Source organism: Acyrthosiphon pisum, chromosome X (genome assembly GCF_005508785.2).
Source record: "Acyrthosiphon pisum isolate AL4f chromosome X, pea_aphid_22Mar2018_4r6ur, whole genome shotgun sequence".
Classification (NCBI taxonomy): domain Eukaryota; kingdom Metazoa; phylum Arthropoda; class Insecta; order Hemiptera; family Aphididae; genus Acyrthosiphon; species Acyrthosiphon pisum.
Window position 1 is genome coordinate 4,690,113 of NC_042493.1, and position 7,082 is coordinate 4,697,194.

Here is a 7,082-nt window from a genome sequence, read left to right on the forward strand (position 1 = left end):
AGTTGATTAATTTTTTGAGGTCCCGATCTGCTCTTCAGCACAGGCAGTTTAAAGATTTTTTATTTGAATGTGATTCAATGTATTCGGATTTACTTCAACATAACAATATCCGTTGGTTAAGTAAAGGCAAAGTGATCGAACGTTTTTTGAGTATAAAAGAAGAAGTAATCACGTTCTTGGTAAACTTGGATTCACAAGAATCAAAGCAGTATCATAAATTCTTAACAAACGAGAGCAATATGCTATCAGTGGCATTTTTAAAAGACATTCTTACATATTTAAATGTACTTAATATTGAGTTACAAGGGAATAACAAGTTAATTTGTGATCTGATATCAAGTGTATCTGCTTTCCGACGAAAACTTGAAATCTTTGAAGAAGATATAAAAAATCAAGATTTTATTCATTTTCCAACAATCCTTGAATATAAAAAGAATTCCGACATAGACTGCAGTATGTTTTTAAGTTTTTTGTCGGACCTTGGTGAAGAATTTGGTAAGAGATTCAAAGACTTTGCAGAAATTGGAAAACTGTCTCAATTTTTAAAAAATCTGTTTGAAGTTTCTCCGACTGGAGAATGGATTGACGTTGCTACAAAATTATTCAGACTTCCAAAATCTTCACTTCAAATGGAAATTATTGATTTGCAAGAAGATATCTCATTGCAAATTAATAAGACTTCGTCTACTGAAGATTTTTGGATAAAACATGTCTTGGATAAATACATGAACTGTAAAACCCTTGCCATAAAATTAGCTACTATGTTTGGCTCCACTTATGTATGTGAAACTTCGTTTTCAAAAATGACGTTTTTAAAAAACCGATACCGTTCAAGATTAACAGATCACCACCTTGAAAACACTTTACGCATCAGTTGTTCTCCAAGAGTACCAAATTTTAAAAAATTAGCCCAAGAAAAAAAATGTCATTTTGCTTATTAAATTTTGTTATTATTAGTATGAATGTATTATTACTTAATAAATAATTAAATATTAAATACTGTGTCTAAAAATGTGATTTTAATACAAAAAGAAATACATTAATGATAAAATTATGTTTAAGATTTTTTTGGCCATCGAAATTTTTTTTTTAAATATCTGGCCCGCCATATAAATTAATTGCCGACCCCTGGTTTAAACTTTTAACTCATTTTTATTATGATATTATAATTGTATATTTTTATAGTTTAGTTAAATGTGTTTGGTTATTTCCATTTGTAGTTACTTATGAGAGAGGAATAGAAAAACTGAATCAAATTTTACAATACAATTTTTCTTCCATTACAACATCAGATGCAGAACATATTGAAAAAAAACACGGAAAATCAGAGCTAAAAAAACAATAGAAAAATATGGTCCACCTTATGATAGTCTAGGTATGTACTATATTTGTCAAGACATTTGAGCAGTTGTGAATGATTATTCAATTTTGTTAAATGTTTATGTTCACCATCATTTAAAAATAGGTACTTAATTTTTTTTTTTTTAATAACAACATTTTAATTTATAGAAAAAAGACCAAAAATAAAACAATTATTGTCATCTCCTACAAATATACCACCCATGCGCGGATCTAGAGGGGGGTTCTAGGGTGCTATAGCACCCCCCTTGGTATGCTGCTTCCTGGAAAACAAATACTCTACACAACATGTACATTGTATTTTTCAGTAAGCTGAGGACATTTCTAAAAATATTTGGTACTAAAAAAAAATTCATAGGTAGTTTTTCCCTAACGCTGAAAGGCTAAAAACGCTCCCCTAAACAATATATTAAAGGAAAAAATTCACTTTTGCTAGGTTTTTTTCTTGAAACATACGTATTTCAACAAGTTAAGAACGAATGTGAAAAAAATAATTGGTGGGAATCATTATTTTGGAAGTATTATATCCTTGAATCCTTTCACAGTTTGCGATTTTCCGATTATATGCATGTGCACAACACTGTACTTTGGGTACTGCCGCGCGCACGCCTTTAACAAGTTTGATTTTTTAACGTATATATGTAGTAAGCATGCAAAACGATGTGAAGTCAGCATTTGCGTCAGACTAGTATTACTAATAATTTAATTTATAGTATTTTCATATACACCGGCGGCGACGTGGTAACTGATCGCTGGGTCACTCGGACAATTAAAATCGAAAAATCCCTCAACTTATTAAGTAAAACCACCATGAATGACTTCAAATAGCTAAAACTTCAGAACTAAGTTCGACCAGAAAAATTCTGACTTCACTATCGTTTTCATCATGCTTAAACCAAACAAATTGAAAAAAAAGGATGTGCGGTGAAACATAAATATATTACTTATTTCACTATCATTTTTAACTTGTTAAAATGCGTAAAAAAAATTCAAAATTCTTTATAGGCCCAGCGACAGTTAAGTACGATGTTGTGCGTATGCATGTAAATATGTAAAATCCCCAACTTTGGAAGAATATAACATGCAAAATAATGGTTTCTGTTGAATTTATTTTTGCACCATCGTTCTTAACTCGTCGAAATACGTATGTTTCAAAAAAAAAAAAAAAACGCAGGGCGTAGCAAAAGTGAATTTATAGGTACCATATTAAATAGTGTTGTTTTTAAAGTTGAAATATTAGGCACATTCATATTGAGGACTAAAAAAAAGTCTTGCCATCAGTATATATGGAGTATACATAATACCTGAATATGAGACCTTAACTTTAGCACCCCCCATGAAAAAATCCTAGATCCGCAACTGATACCACCATATCCTATTTGCCATGAAAAACCGAAACCACAGAATTCAGGTATTTTATTAGATTGAATAGCTTTTTATAAATGATTAAGTATGTTTTATTTAGTGCTGTTTACTAGTTATATAATATATTATAATAATTTTTATTACCTAGATCATAAAAGAAAACTGTTCACTGAAATAACTTCTAATGAAGGCAAGTTTTTTTTAAACTTTTAGACTACAGTTATTTGTAAATTATACATAATTTTGTTTGATTTAATATTATTATTATACAGTTTAATTTACATTATTTTAATTAAATAACTTTTTTTTTCAGTATCTTCTTTTGATCAGAGTTACTCTACAGAAGTGAAATCAAAAAAGAAATTATTTAAGAAAAATGTTGATTGTTTCGGTAAATTCAAATATTGGATGAGATTTAGATAAAATAATTGTTTTTATAAATTATAATAGTTTCAGATTTTATTTCCATTAAATAAACTTCTAAATTTCAAAAATATGAATCACAAACTAAATTCTTAATTGAAAATAATAAAAGACATTATAACAACTTTAATAACTTGGAAATGTTCCTTAAATATAGGTATTGATTTAAATAAAACTGATTTTCAATCAAAAATCTAAATCTCCCACTGGATTATTTAAAGATGCTGATGATAGTCAAGGTAAATTTAAACACGTTTTTTAGACATTTATTATAATTTTTGCATTATATTATTCTAGAAACAGAACTGATTTTTAATCAAAAAGCTAAATCTCCCAGTGGATTACTAAAAGATGCTGATGATAGTCTTGGTAACACATTTAACGCATAAATTCTTTAAAAATTTGTTTTATTATTTTATTTCATATTCAGGTCTTATTCTCGCCCAGTATTCTCCTATAACTCATGGCAGACACTCATCAAGCTCTCCAAATCATTTTCATGCTATAAATGATAACAACTTTGGTAAATTCATATTTATGAATACTTTTTTTCCTATGATTTAGAAAAATATACCTGGTAGTGATAATTAATATCCTAATGTTTTATTCTAGGACCAAGAATTAGTAATTACATTGTTAGTCCTTATAAAAATGATGTAGCTTCAGAAAAGGAGGATAATGATGACCAACATAGTAAATTCTAATAACTGATTTTAAAATGTGAAATTGTTACATTATATTTTAATATCATTACTTTATTGTCAATTAGGTGTAAGTCCCGAAATGTTTTATCAACCACCAGTATTTAAAAAACTTCCTTCATCAACTCAATGTAACATTCTCAGTGGTGGAGGAACTGGTAAAATTATAGGACTTTTTAATTTTATTTTAATATCCCAAATGTATTATAGTCTTTATAATTTAGAATATGAATCACAAATTATTCAAAACCACCATAAGACAGAAGAGACTTCAACAAAACACATCGATCAATACACTAGTATGTACATCTAACATTAGTATTTTTTTAATTCATAGTTAATTTTATTCAATAATTTATTATTAAATTATTATATTGTTTTAATCAATATTAATTGTGCTTTTATTTTCACTCTTCAGAATATTTTCAAGCACTTTTGTGGGGCCAAGCTAACATAATAAGTAAACTTGATGAACTTCTCAAGAGCAAAGCAACAATGACAAACCTACAAGAAGATGACTCAACTTTTTCTTCAAAGTATTAAAAGTTATTACCAGCTGCTAATGAAAATCAATTAAAGGAATTAGAAAATGAGTTGGAAAATAGAACATTTGTTGGAAACTTAGTAAGATTAAGTGATTTTAATTATAAGTTTAATTGCAAGCTCTTATGTCAATATTATAAAAGTTTGATTGCTTCTAATAATATTGTATAACATGATTTTTATTTTATGTACAGTGTACTCAATATAAAAATTACGGCGGGCAAGATTACACAGTACTATTGAGGAGAATTTTATAACACACTATAACGGATGAGTTGGGCTGTGAAATTAATTTCACTGGAAAAAAAGAAATAACACTGATAAAAAGAAAATTGGCTTTGTGAAACTATACCTGTATCAATGTATTTTAGGCAAGTAATGTTAGTTATAATATTTAAAGTTTAGTCGTAATTTATATAACGACCATCATTTTTATAATTTAAACAATGTTGTATAGGGTGTCTTACAAGGATTTACTATTATTGATATATCATTTGCGTGTAAACAATTAAATTCTGTTTTTATTTTTAATGTATTTTAAAATATAATACTTATTAATTTAAAATATATATATGTATTTGTAGAAGTTAATCCCACATATTTGTTTTTGTTAAACGTTGAAATGAATTACTAACTTGACATTTTTCTACAAATATTATGTGGGTTTTTTTATACGTGGAATTAATTAGTGCAGCATAGATAATTGCACAGTATTACTATTAGGTACTCTATATAATGTACAATATATTTTCAGTGATATCAGTCACCAAGTACCTCTAACTTTAAAATCCCAGTAATTCAAAAGATATTTTTGAAGTTGAAAAGTAAATAAAATTAAACATTTTTTAAATGATGAGTTGTGCAGTTCTTTATAAATATATAACATGCCTACCAGTTACTAGAATGATTAGAATCTTATTAGATTTATACCACCAAGGTTGCCGTAGAAGTGTTATAACTTGTAATTAAAGTCTTAATAATATATCATTAGGATGTGATTGTATGTTATGGTTGTATTAAACTTGATATTTATTAACATAAAATATTTATACAAATTATTATATTTTACAGATACTGTTCAAAAAAAGTTTCCATCCACTACCCCTGATGCAATAAATATACAAATAACCAGCTTCTTACGTCACTCAAAAGAGAGATTAAAAAAAAAAATTAGAATAAATTCAAAATTGTTTATTTTTATTATAAAATTAATAAAATGAAAGTCTTGACAAATATACGTTTTTAATTGTTTTTCAAACTAAAAATATTTAATTTAATGTTAATACATTAGAATGCATTACAGAGTTGATAAATAAGAAGCATCAAAAAGTATTTAGTATAGTATTGTACGTTCTAGCACAAATGCACAATACACAAATGTTATCTATCATATAGTGGTGGTAGGGGTGATCACTGATGAGAGAGTGGACTGTGCACCTTGCACATATAGAACATAGTCAGTGTATAGCTGGACAGCGCGTCGCGAGCGTTGTACAGCTATTGTGTTTTGCCAATTGTAATATATATAATTGTAGTAATGTTAGATCGCTTAGTTTATTTGCACCTATTCCAAACGTTAGAATAATATAGTTTAACAGTTCAGAAGTGGGATTCATACACATCCCCACAGGACGTTGTGCGTGAGTATTTGTGTTGTGTTGTGAAAAATTAAGTCGGCGTGGTTTAGCCGTTAGCCGTGGTACATAACCTAAAAATTGTAAATCGTTTTATCAAGTGCGGGTACGATAAACGTGGTCGTCGGTTGGTACCAGTTCGTGTTGTCACTCTGGTTTGAGATCGTGATAAGCAAAGAACAAAACAAACGTGATAAGTGATAAGATCGCAACAAAAAAAAAATAACAAACATTTCGTTTGAAATGTTATAGTGTGTTTTGAATATTTTTTTTTCTCGTGTTTTGGCGTATTTGATTTAAAAAAAAAAAAAAAGAATTAAGGATACCGTTCTATTCAATCGAACAAGATGAGTCCACCGGGTAATCAACAGTTATCGGTCGACGTTAGTGAACTGATAAAAGCTATGCTCGAACAAAACCGATTACGTGAAGAACAAATGTGGAACTTAGTGGACAAGTTGATGAAACAGAATCAGAACTGCCTAACAACTATGTCGTTCGTACGGAATTACTTACAACTCATACAGAATTTTGATGGAGAAACTGGTGACACTGGTTTAGCAGATGAATGGTTAAGTGCATTATGTACGGCTGCTAAACTCAATAACTGGCCGGATACATACACTATGGAGGCAGCAAGATCAAATTTAAGTGGCCCTGCAAAACAGTGGTATCTAAGCCACATGGCGGATCTCAAAAATTTTGATGATTTTAGAAAATTGTTCAAGGTCACATTTACGAGTGAAGAAAGTATAACAAACATATGGAAAAGAATGTATGACCGTGTACAAGGAGAAAAGGAAAGCGTATTTAATTACTACCATGAGAAGGTACGTCTTTGTCGTAAATTGAAATTAAACGAAGACGAAACCAAGAAAATGGTGTGTGTGGGACTACGTTCACGTGATCTGGTTACAGCATTGTTAAGTAGCTCACGAAATACCGAGCCAGAACTTTTGGCCGACATACGAATGTTTATGGAGGTTCAAGCAGAACATTCAGGAAGAGTTGATCATACACGTCCCAAAGAAATCGTTGTTAAGCCAAGTACTACATC